The 13,691-nt window shown below is 42.5% G+C and overlaps 1 protein-coding gene across 5 annotated transcripts in view; it reads right to left on the bottom strand.

Annotated features, from left to right (window-relative positions):
* The window catches only part of apbb2b (amyloid beta (A4) precursor protein-binding, family B, member 2b), a 44,996-nt gene that overhangs the window by 29,509 nt on the left and 1,796 nt on the right, over nt 1–13,691 (bottom strand). The gene's annotated exons all lie outside the window — the stretch shown is intronic.

Below are 13,691 nucleotides of genomic sequence, written 5' to 3'. Positions count from 1 at the left end.
GTGAACATAAGGCTCATTTTGTATAGAGCTCATATTTCTTTCTTTGGTGCAGAGTCTTGCCAACCCTTCACTGACTGGAACCATCATAAACTTAATGCCACAGGAGACTTGTAAACGCCCCCTACTCTGCTTTCCAACAACCAACACACACACACACACACACACACACACACACACACACACACACACACACACACACACACACACACACACACACACACACACACACACACACACACACACACACACACTACATAATGCAGTCAAGACTTGTGGATAGTTCTCACCAACACACAACCTCTATGAGTAGCGGGGAGAAAGATAATAAGCATAGTTAGAATGGACCATAAAATTCCACTTATCCCTGGCTGAGGGGCTGGAAAAACACCTGGAGTGATTTGGGGGAATAAAGTTGTAACAAATGAAAGAAATGTTATCCCATCAACATGGATCTTTTAGCTCAACTAACAGCTGACACTGACAATTGCAAAGAGATAATTCCAAATGATGTATCATTATTCAGGCTCATTTTAAGATTTAATCAGTTGCAAGGCACGAGTGTGCTGATGGTTGCAGGGACATTCTGACATAAGGTGCATGATGATCAGCTCATCAGGGTTTGGTGATGAGGTAAACAACAGTCAGTGCTATTGTTCCAGACACTGAAACTGGCAATACTGATTTTATTTTGTCTTGTCTTTTTTGAAAATGTGTTTTTGGGGCTTCCTTTTATTAGATAGGACAGCTGAAGATAGACAGGAAAAGGGGGTAGAGAGAGAGAGGGGATGACACACAGGTCAGATTTGAGCTCATGGCCGCTGCAGCAAGGACTCAGCCTTCGTACGTGGGGCACCAGCTCTACCTGGTGAAATATCATGACACCCCAATATTTTGTTTTTTTAAGGTTCAATATACCTATATCTTAAGCCTCGGGCATGTTTCATTCTGTTTTCAGTCTTAAAACATCCACGAATCAGCACAGGCATAACAACAGACATTTGCAGACGTGTTTCCCACATTATTCTAAGAGCCTAATATACATGAAGGCCATTGAATTGCAGCAGTTGTGTGTGTTGTGATTTGAATGAGAGATTAAAGAGATTAAAAGCAGCCATGGATTGAGACATGAGTTCTAATCAGTGGACGGTATCTTCTGCACAGACAAAATCATTTTATTTCTTACTCTATCAAGGTAACTGTAATGTTTTGAGTGAGCTGCTTGCTGACTGTCTGAAAGAGTTTGTAATTTGTTGTTTGTCACTTTCAATAAATAAGGTGGCTATGTAATTAGCCTAGCTCTATATTTTTGGCATTTTGCATGCTCGATGACAAAGTGGAAAGCATTTTCCAACAAATTAATGAATCTCTTGCATCATTTCATGACTGAACTGAGTAACTACAGTATAAGTCACCAACAGTCAATATCATGAGGTTAGAAACATTTCCAAGCCCTTGGACAAATGGCATGATTATGTGTCATGCGGTCAAGATGAAACAACATGCATACTGTATTCTTCCCAACTTGCCAAAAACTATACTTAAGATACAACAAATAACAATAAATTCTCAAGGGTTACACAACATTTATATTTTTACAGGTTTATGTAACTACTCAAAGATATGAATAGTGTATACTTTTGAAGTATGCATGCTGAATCACTTGACTGGTGCTGGTAAATCTATCCCACATACTGAAGTTAAAACAGTTGATCTGCCACAATCTTATACTGAGCTAATGCTGTTTGCTCACGTAACAGGCAACTAACATCTGGTTTGTCTGGCAACACTAGGTGTTACACTGACTGTGGTAAAAAAAAAAAAAAAAAAAAAGGTAAACCATCTGAAGAGCAGCTGTATAATTTTGACCTCAAACCAGCTGTGTGTATTGTAATGTCTTTTCTCTGATGGTTTAAGCATTGGCTACAAGAGATATCATGTCAGAAGTTAAGAGTTTAAAAAAAAAACTGTGGTAGCTTTCAGTCTTGATGTTGTGGAGGGGCACAGATTGGTCTGTGGGAGTTACTGAATGTATCCACAGCTGCCACAGAAACATACGGATACAGAAAAAGACAATATAAGAAAATATAAAATCCTAGAGAGTTCAAGTACAAAAGCTGCCAAGGACAGAGACATGGAAAGAAGCCCCATATAAAAAAGTGAATCATAATATCGTAATAGCAATTTAAAAAAAAAGTTGCATACTGGGATTAAAATTACAAGGCATGCTCGGTTCCTTGAATCCTGCTGCAACAAGCCTGCATACCTGGGAACGTGTGTGTGTGTGTGTGTGCGTGCGTGCGTGCGTGTGTGTGCGAGAAAGTATTTGTATGAGAGGGTGTTTACACTAAAAATGTATGAATCATTTCCCATGAAATGTCGTTGCTGACCTCGCATTACAGGTTGGATGTGTGATAACCGCCTTCTTCCCTGCAACTGTCTCAACCCTATCCAGCATTAGTCCTTCTAAGATTCACTGTACAAATTATTGTTGATCTAATGTGGATGTAACACCCTGAAGTTGAAGCTTAAAAAAGTACTCAACAGATTTTACCATTGCACTCAAAAGGTTGACAGTTTTTTGTTTTGTTGGGTTTTTTTAGGTATTAAAATGGATGCAGCAGAACCAGACATATTGACGTTTATATTCCATGCATTATTCTTCCTTTTCTGGTAACCTCACGTATTTCTACCCAGATTTGTTTCACTTTAAAACTTAGTAGTTTTCAACTCCAACAGTCACTGACTTGAATCAATTCATCAGACTTCACTCAGCTCCTTCTGGAACCAAAATATTCTTCAACTTTTTTCAAATATGCAGTAGTACTCCCCGAGATCTGTAAACACACTTTGATGTGTAAAATCGGTGGAGTTGCCCTTTAAAGTTACCACCTTAACCTCATAGTGATGGTCTCATTGCAAAGCCCAGTGTGCTGGAGGAGAGCCAAAACAACAAAAATGTGTCACTTCCAAATCACTAACTACAGACTCCAGTGAAGCTGCCATATCATTTCTTTTGCCTACAGACAGATGTAACATGTAAAGGTTTCACACTTGGGTGGAGCTACAGTTCAGCAGCAAGTACGCACTGAAACTTTAACTTTCAATCCCAAATACATCTGGATACGGCTTCAAATTGGATGTGATGAAAATGATCGCAGTGGCTGTTTTGGGCCTCAGCGACCATAAAGGGATCCTTGCGGGGCTCTGCTGTGGACAGGGGGGTCTAGGCATAATTAAAGGGCCCCTCTGTGGGCAGGGCAGCACTGGCACTGACGGAGACAAACACTCATTCACAAACACACATATGAACAGCAAATATGGGGGTAAACCTTCCTCATGGATGCGCTCGTAAACAGTTAAATACACGATCAGAAGCTGAGACACAGACCCACTATGTTAAAGACACACAGACAGACAAAAACACACATCGAGGGGGGTAGGTAATAAGATCTAGGATGTGTCACAGCATGACAGTGGCCTTTGACTTCTGACCCACTGGCCAATCCACTGGGTGTGTGCTAGGGTTATAGGTATGTTGGGGGGTCTGGCTCCAGCACGAATGAAGGGGGCAGCTGCGAACGCTTCACCTCTCTCTTGTTTCTTTTGCTTTTTACGTGTGTACTGTGTGTACGCACCAAATTTTTACCAGACTCTGGAGTGAGTGAGGCGGAGACAGATTGCTTTTAAATTCATATGCCAAGTGGATGCCTGCCAATAGTTTGATAGGCCTCTCATGCCTCCTTCCTGCCCTTCTCTCAAGGTTTTCTCGCCATTCCAGTTCCTCTGCTAATCCCACTTGACTTTTACCCCTATATCCTTCATCCCATTTTCTTGCCCATGTCCTCTCCTCTTCCTCACCCTCTCCTAGCCTCCACTACATTCATCTTCTACCTCTCACACCACCCTCTCTCCCTCTTTCCTTTGTCTAGAAGAGAATTGCTGTCTTTTCTCATTAAAAGTGAAGAAGGTCTGTAAACTCTCATAAAACCACTCGTTTCTCTCTACAACCCTGATTTACAGCCACTCTTCCCCTCCTGTTCTCGTCCCCCCCTTCAGCTTGTGAGGAACCCCATCTGTTACCAAAAAAGACTGACAAGAAAGCAAAACTGTCGCACTCAGAGGCCAGGCAGTCGGAAAAACAAAATGGATGGATTCATGTCAACAAGGCACGGCATGCAGAATAGAAAATGCAACATGGGTGTTTTTCTAACTTTTGGATCAGGACGTGAACGTGTAAGCCAGCTGTACAATAGCAGGCAATCTTCCCAGATCTTTCTTGGCTTTATTTTCATTGGCTGCAGAGTAGGCTGGGTCAAGCTGCAAACTACTTCCACCACAACACTGCTAACCAAAGACATATATTAGCAAAGCTGGATAGTTTTTCACATTACAACTACTAACTACAATGTCAAACTTAAACTTTTCTTCCTTCTTACTATTTAATCTAAACCAATGAGCTTTTGAGAGGTTAATACTTTTTGGCAAAATCCTGCTGCTAGACTAGACTAAAAGTGTAGCATATTTAGCTGAACTACAATTGTTCCCTTAATCACAATTGATTTTTAAGCCCTTTTGATTGTAAATAGAGCTCTGAGTGGCTTAAAACCAGCCTGCACTGCTGCTGTTTTATGTGCTTATTTGCTCACTCAGATCCCTGACTGCAGGTTTGTTGATCAGAACCACAGTCATAAGAAAAGTGGCAATGCAGCATTTTTAATTATGCCTCCAACAGTGGACTGAAGTTCTATAAAGATATTAGAAAGGGACATTTCAGCAATCATTTTTACTCCTGTCTATTTCGTTAGCTTCCAATTAATTGGTTATGAATAGCTCTATTTATTACTGTCCACATAGTATTTAACAAAAGTACTGATTGTTAGTTGTGTGCCTGTTTTTCTCAACCATTTTCTTGTTTCTGTTTCTCCTTTCAGCTTTGTGTAATGCACTTTTATTCAGAGGTTCTACTAGCGGGTATGTTTGCTAAGGTTATTCTTAGTGATATAATATTAAGAGTGAGCCAAAGTTAAATATTTTGCAGCAACTAGCAAATTCATGATGGATAAAAGTGTCTATAGTCAGTGGAATAACAAGACACAAAAAGACACATCAATCACCCCTCCACAAAGCTAACAGACGGCTGGTGACTGGCCCAGTCTGGTATACTACAGATTGGGGGATATATTTCTCCTAGCTCAGTGTGTGTGTGTGTGTGTGTGTGTTGTGTGTGTGTGTGTGTGTGTGTGTGTCCACTATAACAGGAAAACAAGGAAGAAGCAAGGAAGAAAACAATAACCATCTACAGAATCTGGTTTCAGAATAACAGCGGAAGGTCCGAAAACAGCGGCCTGTATGTGTGTGTGTGTGTGTGTGTGTGTGTGTGTGTGTGTGTGTGTTTGTGTGTGTGTGTGTGCATCCTAGTATTGTCAATAATGGGAAATAACAGAGACAAAGTAACACTTTGACTGAGGCTGCAGCCTAAACAAACAATCTTGTATACAGACAAACAAACACATTCACAAACACTAAGTTACTGCTCGCACAGAGAGAGCTCTGTGGTTTGAGCGTGCTCCCATGGCCATACATCGTCCTTCCAGCAGACGTGTACAGCGGGTGTGAAGGACAGACAGAAATAGCTTCACTATAATTCCACTCGTATAGTCAGAGTTTGAAGTACACTCCGACACTTACAGAGTCTGTGTGTGTGTGTGTGTGTGTGTGTGTGTGTGTGTGTGTGTGTGTGTGTGGATTTATGGACGTCTTGATGTACTGTATACATACAGCTATAAGGTATCATTTTCCACTGGCGTGGTTTCCATGGGTGGGAGAGCCAGAGGCGAAAATGACCACAAAGAAAGGAAAACAGTGAGGAATTTTCAGGGTGTGCCAAAGAATCTCAGGCATGTCTCTTTTAGGTGGGTGGGTAGGTCAGGGCGACTGGGGGCAAAGGACCTCTAATTGGTCAACAAAAGGGGCAGACAAAACACACACACACACACACACACACACACACCTAGGTAATAAAGGTGAGTGATGACCATTTGTGAGAGCAAGTGTGTACACGATCCATTCACTGACCCTGAGCAAACTAAGGTCCGCAACAATGAGAGGGTAAATGAAATACAAAGGTGAGAGTGAGAGGCTAATCTCAAAATACACTTTGTGTCACCTGTGTCAGACAACACATAATTACCTGCAACAATCTCAACACTTCCCCTGACTATAACACAGGACATTAGAGTAAAAGGGAAGGGAAGTTGTGGCACACAGACTATTCCTGATGAATTAACTCCAGCTAACATGGCAAAATACTCCTTGGGGTGACAGGGGTTAAAGGGATTTGTCACAGACTCAGAGATCTCACCCCACACATTCACAGACATTGAAATCCTGTGACGTGGAAAAGAAACATTTCAGCAACAGAAGCCAAGAGACGATTTCCTGGATTTGGGAAACTTGGGAGCGAGTGTGCTATAACCCCTCCCCCCCCCCCCCCACCCCTCCTCTTCCTCCCTGCTTCACCCAGCCCCCTTTTTCCTGTGGGTGAGGGGAGGTCGAGGGAGGGGAGAAAGAGTACACCACGAACACACTGACATCAAGCAAAACACACAGAGGAGGGAAGTCCCACTCCAACCCCTAAAGCCTGCTCCCTCTGCGGAATACACATGAGCAAGTCGTGCAGCCAGCACGACTTTTGCCGTAATGAGACCGCAGCTCTTTCCTGGACGCAGTGATGAAGGCAACAGGCAGTGCCAGGAGTAGAGTGAGACAGACAACAACAAGTAGAGCCACGTCTGTATTTTAATTTGTCATGCACTTGTCTTATCAATAAATATTGTTTATAAATACTCATGGCCTCCGTTCACTTACTTAACACCTTGCAGTGCAGCAACTCCACAGCCTCAGTCTCATGTTTTTCTTGTCTGTGAAAATATCAGATAAATAAAAAGTGTCTGTCCTGGTCATTGCTTAGTTATAAAATCACAGCACGGCCCTGCTGCGGCAGACAATGTTGTTTGCTGAAAGTTAATCACACTAGACAGAACTAGCAGAGGCAGTACCAGCATTTGATACCAAAGTAGTTTAGGGCCGACTTTGACAGACACATTGGGTTCTCAAAAGGTTGGAAGCGGGCAGGCCGTGGTGATTCACTCATAGCACACTCCATTAAGATGGGGTAGGATAGGATGTTTATGCAATTAATGCATGTAAGTGAAACTACTGAACATTATATTGAATAATTTCCTTATTGCCAGCTGTCAGTCATTTAAATTTGATTATTAACGAGCTAGCTGCTTGTCTGAAAATGATGCGATGCGATCACCTCAGTCGTTATCTAGAATCTATAAGACTCACCATTATGTTGGTCTTTTTGAACTTCACAAAGACATAGTCCACTCTGCATTTTTTCAAACATTAAAATTACATGGAGAGATAAATATGTGTGTGTAAATACATCAAACATGTGCATGCAGGAAGCATATTACTGACCAGACAACAGCCAAGAGTGACATTTTGTAGTTTCATTAACTCAGTGAAGTACTGCTAACTGGCTACAGCTGAGTAAATTTGCTGGTAACATTTGTCACTTAAGCCAGTAAAATCAATGGTTGCCAAACAAAACTTTGACGTCTTACTGTTTGGAAAAGCTGTGTTAATAACATAAGTTGTAGTTAAAATAGTGACACAGCTCTCTCACCCACAGTTTCAAGCATGTGATCGGCATCTTAAAAGGAATAAACTAATTGTTATCCATAGCTTTGTATATGGTTATGGTTCTATTTTTACAATTAGACTGCGAGACTTTCTTTCATCCACAAAGATAGCTCTCCAAATATGATTCTTAATAAAGCTCCAGCCTCTCTTCTGCCTGACTGCAAGCATTACAGCTCTCTTTTGTCTTTTTCAGAAGCGATGGGGGCCAGCTATATATGTTAAAAACGCTGTTCCCTTTCTGACTGAAATCACACAGGCAAGCAGACAAGTACATGCATAAAAGGCCTGCGGGATCCAAGGCGAGGGACAGAAGCAGTGGAGAGACTGTGTATCCTATATATAGCTGAGATGTGACAGGACATCCGAGAGGACAGGGAAGTCTAGACACAAACGACGCAGCTCTTACTCAGGCTGTGTGTGTGTGTGTCTGTGTGTGTGTGTCTGTGAGTTCAACATGGCTTTGTTATCTCACATTTCATTAGAGAGCCTGTGGCAAGCTGTCCCATGCTAATGTCACATGGTTGTATTGATATCACAGCTTAGTCTGATCTGATTGGCTTTAGGTTTTGTCTCATTTGCTGAAAATGACTATGTCGAACACAAGAAGACAGCAAGAAGAAGAGACAAAATGAGAGAAGAGGTGGGGGGGAAAGGGTACCGGCATAAGAACAAGAGATGTCAGGAGAGAAAACGGATCAGAGACAGAAAGTGACTCATCAGAAAAGGAATGTCCCATCTCTGCCAAAGGAACCACAGACACCACTGCAACGATCGCTCCCTGTCCAATACTTTAAATCATCCCCTCCCTCACTCTCGTCGTCTCTTCCTCTCACACAATGGCCGTCTCTTTCTCCCTCCGTCTCACTCCCCCTCCTACCACTGGAAGTTATCGTTGTTGTTTAACATTAGCAGGGCATTCTTCTCTGACAGGACATTGGTTTTGGACGGGTATGATACAGCTAGCTGACCAAGGATGGTGGACCAGCACTGCACCGCCAGTGTTTGGAGCAAACACGCACAGGGCCAAGACTGCCTCTCCACTTGTTTTGCCAAGTCAGTGCAAAGCCAAGAGGCAAATTCCAGCACTGTGTGGTTTATCAAAGTTACACTGTTTAATTACACAACACCCTAATAAACCTTTTTTATGCTATTGGAGGATTATGAATCACTGTAAAAGAATTAAGTTGGCAATGCATTACATCCTTACCACAGATGTTAACTTATTATTACTCCCACCACAGGATATGATGTAAATGCAAAGAACTTTTCTGGTCAGGAACCCAAATCACCACAATGACTTCGTTCATGATTCAACATTCCTATCACCTGTCATCCTTTGCATTTGCAGAGAAGAATGAGTTTTATACAATTCACAGACTCGGGTCTATGAAGGTTAATTGTTACAACAGAAGGAAGACTGGGGAAGTTGTTGGCTATTAAAAACTAGTGAGCAAGGCTTGCTGCAGTGTTTTACACAGGAGCCACTTCACCAGAAAAAAAGACCACCTCTGCTAACACGGACAAATGAATACACTTTATGAAACAAAGCGTACGATTTCACACAGCAAATGCCATATTTGTGATGAGTGTGTCCTTTGTTTAGGCTGTCATCTACTACCTAAATTAATTACAAGACGAGATACATCAGGTAGTCCACCACAAGGTAAGTTTTAACCATGGCAGGAAAAGTTAACTCTAGAACATTTGCAGGGCAAAATGTCAAAATACTGGGAAAAAAGCCCATCACAATTTAGACCCTGAGATGACATATTTCTTGTTTTGTCTGACCAAGAGTTCCAAACCGAAATATAATATCAGTTTAGAGTGATATAAAACAGAGAAAAGCAGCAAATCATCACAACAGAAAAGGAGGAATTAGTGAATATTTAGCCTTTTTGCTTGAAAATTGACTGAAACGATTATTTGATAACAAAAATAGTTGCAGATTAATCGACTAATAGTTAATTACATTCAAAGGGTAACATACGAATGCGAAAACTTTATGGACCACTTTATGGTTTCACCATAGGACAAACATACATTCATAAACATACAACTTACAAAACAAACATAACTACATTGCCTACGACAACAATAGTGGCACGTTACAGCATTTGGAACACCGTTACCTACAATACATAACAACATCTGTGGAAAAACTAAAATAAAAAAGTGTATCAATTGTTTGTTCACTGAATTTATGAACTGCCACATGAAGTGCAGTTTTACACAACTAATACCAAACAAAATGTAGAAATTGTATACGTAGAAATGCATGCAGTCTGAGGCTTTCTAAAACATGTACATGTGCTGTCCTTCAAATATAAAACCGCCATAAAGTGGTAGAAAGGCTGAGCTGGCAGAAAACACAACAGCTCCTGAGTTTAAATGTATGCAGTAAAGCAAGCTGCAATCTGCATTAGTGCCAGGGTATTGATAATGTATTGCAGGAGACCACATTGCTATGTATAGCTGTAGCAATTATTCGTCCCACCTCGACTAGACTATAGAGCGAGCACTAATATTTTCATGTCTGAAATGTAAAAATAAAGGATTTAACATCTCTGTTGATGTCTGGCACTGTCATAGGCCTTAAATACTGTGTCTGATTTGCTGATGATTAAAATTTTTGACTGACAGCATCACTAATCAATGGCTAAATGCCCACGCTAATCACAAAATCTCAGCAGTGACAAATAATGCCAACTGAAGAAGTTGTAAACATAAAAGGTTTAAGAGCTTAAGGCTACAAGGGGAACACCAAAAGGAGCACCATAAGTAACACCACCCATACCAGTGATATACTAGTAACAGTGGGGCAAAAGATGAGTGAGAAATGCTAAACTGATTATGCAAGCTCAGTCTAATATGCTCTGCTAATGTGCAAATTATTGTCTTTTATCAGTAGAATATGCAAAAACATTATATCGACTAGTCACTAATCCTTGACGGCATTACAGTAATTGCAAGTGAGATGTTTTGAATAGCATACTGCATGCTTTCTGATTATCAGTGGGCAGCAAATATTTCACATGGCATGCCCTACTATCGTAGTCCATGGCTTCTTGCACTTGCATATTCCTCATGCATTAAGGTAGCCTACTATGAGTCGAACATCTGCCTATCTAAGCGATCCTGGTGAAGGCAGCAAGGATGGAAGATAAGAGAAGTCGAGTACAGACTAACAAGTCTGAGTCAATCCTTGTTTTGAGACAACGCAGCAAAAATCCTTGAACTAGCTATGGTTGGCCAATTTACAGAGGCACCTGGGGCTCTGGCCTTTACAGCATCTTTCATCACATTCTGTCTTTCATAGCGTATGACGACATTTGTGTGTGTGTGTGTGTGTGTGTGTGTGTGTGTGTGTTTGAAAGTCAGAGAGAGTAAGAGAGGAAGGTCAGAAAGGGAGGCAGAAAACCCTTATGCAGCTGAACTGGGAGTGATGGGGGTATACGTGCGAAAGTGCAGCGATGTGGAAAAGACAACATCAAAACCAGAAACATATGAACACAAAAGAGTGGCAAAGTGTGTGCGTGCATGTGCACCGAGTGTGTGACAGTGAGCGTAAGTCTGTGTCTGCGGGTGGAGTTTCCTTTAACGCGGAAAACTTGTCTTTCCTCGCCTGCTTCCACAGGTAATTTGTAGGCAGAATAACATGCATACTGACGATCCAATCACAAGGCTGACTTGACAGCACGAAGACAGCCGATCAGCGAGGGCTGCCAGGAGCTGACACATTACACGGCAGCACACACACGCACACACACACACGCACGCATGCACAGACACACAAGTAAGAAAACAAAGACGCAAAGTAAAACTGAGCAAAAAAAAGAAGGTGATGAGGATCGAGCATGTGGGTGAAAAACTGTCAGAAAGTGAGACAGACGGATGGACAGAGGAAAGAGAGAAAGGGGGCCCAATCATTCTGTTTCACACCCTACAGGATGAACAGGGCCTCTGTGCTCCTTCTCTGTTCAAACACACCTCACGGCTGTCTGCTCCCTGCAACAACAATGCACACACACACACACACACACACACACACACACACACACACACACACACACACACACACACACACACACACACACACACACAGCAGCCGGCCTGACAGTGGGCACAATAACCCTATTGAGAGGCATCGATATGGGGCTGAAAGAGAGAGTGAAGAGAATGAGATTGAGAAAAAGATTGACAACACACACATACAGCCTCCACAACCACCACCGCACATAAATACACACAAATAAACTGCAGTCTGGTTATCTTGCCAACTTGACAGCCTGGGATGAATCTACTCTCTGCTGTCCTTAATTCATCATTCATCTGTCCAATCTGGTCTACACACACAAATATGCACATGCCTGCACACACATACATACACCAGTTTGGTCAAGGGTGGACCAGTGGTATTGTTTCGCAGGGGAAGCAGGGTGGTGATAACGGATCTCCGTGCTCTTTATCTGATTGCTCTCTCACACACACACACACACAGTCACACAGACATGTACGCACATGCACACTTTCACCATCCCTTCTCATCAGCTGTTGTGCATGACCTCGACCACACACAAACTAACAGGTTGGTGCTGCATTCAAGAAACTCCCAACACCACACACACCAACACACACACACACACACACACACACACACACACACACACACACACACACACACACACACACACACACACACACACGCACACACACACACACACACACATTTATAGCCGGGCCAACTAAATTACATCCAATCTGCAGAACGCTTTGGGGCTAGCTAAGATATCGCGGGGTATTTTTGGGTGTCTGACATGCTCACAGCTTCACATGGTGACAACTTACATTACGGAATCGCTATTTCTGTCCCTGTACATGTGTACTGTGTACAGTATCGTTGAATGCATGTGTCTTTATTTTGCAATCTCATAGAGGTGACAGAAACTACCTCAGCAGAAGAGGGGCCATCTTGAAACTGAGGCACTTTCATAACACTAAAACTAAACAAACACACACACACACACACACACACACACACACACACACACACACACACACACACACACACACACACACACACAAGCACACCAGAACAGTCTGCAGTGCTTGGCCCAAAACTCAGCCCATAAATGTCCAAGTCACTTTTTCCATACTCAGCAACTCCTGGTGTTGTATAGAAATGCTACAGAGGGAGGGAGAGTAAAGAGGGAAAGGGTAATGAAGTCAAAAAAGGAGAGCAGAGAAGGGGGAGAGGGGCAGAATATAAACCAACTAAACAGCCTAAGAGCCCTTGGTAATTAGCAATGACATCATGTATCCACACACACACACACACACACACACACACACACACACACACACACACACACACACACACACACACACATACATACATACATACATACACTGAGGCCAGGGCTGGATGAAGAGCAAGGCAGCAGGGCAAGGAGGCTGGAAGGATAAAGAGGGAGGGAGGGAGGCAGGCAGTGACGGAGAAGGAGAGAGGATGACAGTGCACCATTTCAACTCTGTTGGTACAGCCAGTGACACGTTCATTCTTGTGGACTGCACTAATAAACAGCAAACCATTGCCGCAGCGTGAATCTCATAAAATCACCACAACCGCTGCCTAAAAATAGTGAGTACTGGCTGTTTACCATCACAGTGTTTACGCTGAGATTAAAAAACATGGCATTATCCCAGATTTCATTCACTATTTTGACAAGTAGGCTATGCTTTATGAACACACCTCCTTAATGTAAACAGCATCAGTGCAAAACCGAGAGCCAGTGTCACCAGGGTGGGGGAGTAAGGCAGGGAGACGGGGGGGAGAGAAACCTCAGTGGTGCACTCCAGAAACAGCAGACAGGTCCTCTGGTAATTCATGTTATTGTCAACAACTTCAGTCTTCCTTCCCCCTTCCACACAAACTACACTACATGAACAGTTTCACAGGTTCCTCTCTTACTACACAACAA

Source organism: Dicentrarchus labrax, unplaced genomic scaffold (genome assembly GCF_905237075.1).
Source record: "Dicentrarchus labrax unplaced genomic scaffold, dlabrax2021, whole genome shotgun sequence".
NCBI classification, from domain to species: Eukaryota; Metazoa; Chordata; class Actinopteri; family Moronidae; genus Dicentrarchus; species Dicentrarchus labrax.
The sequence above is the reverse complement of the archived record's forward strand: the minus strand, read 5'-3'. Positions and strand labels throughout refer to the sequence as shown.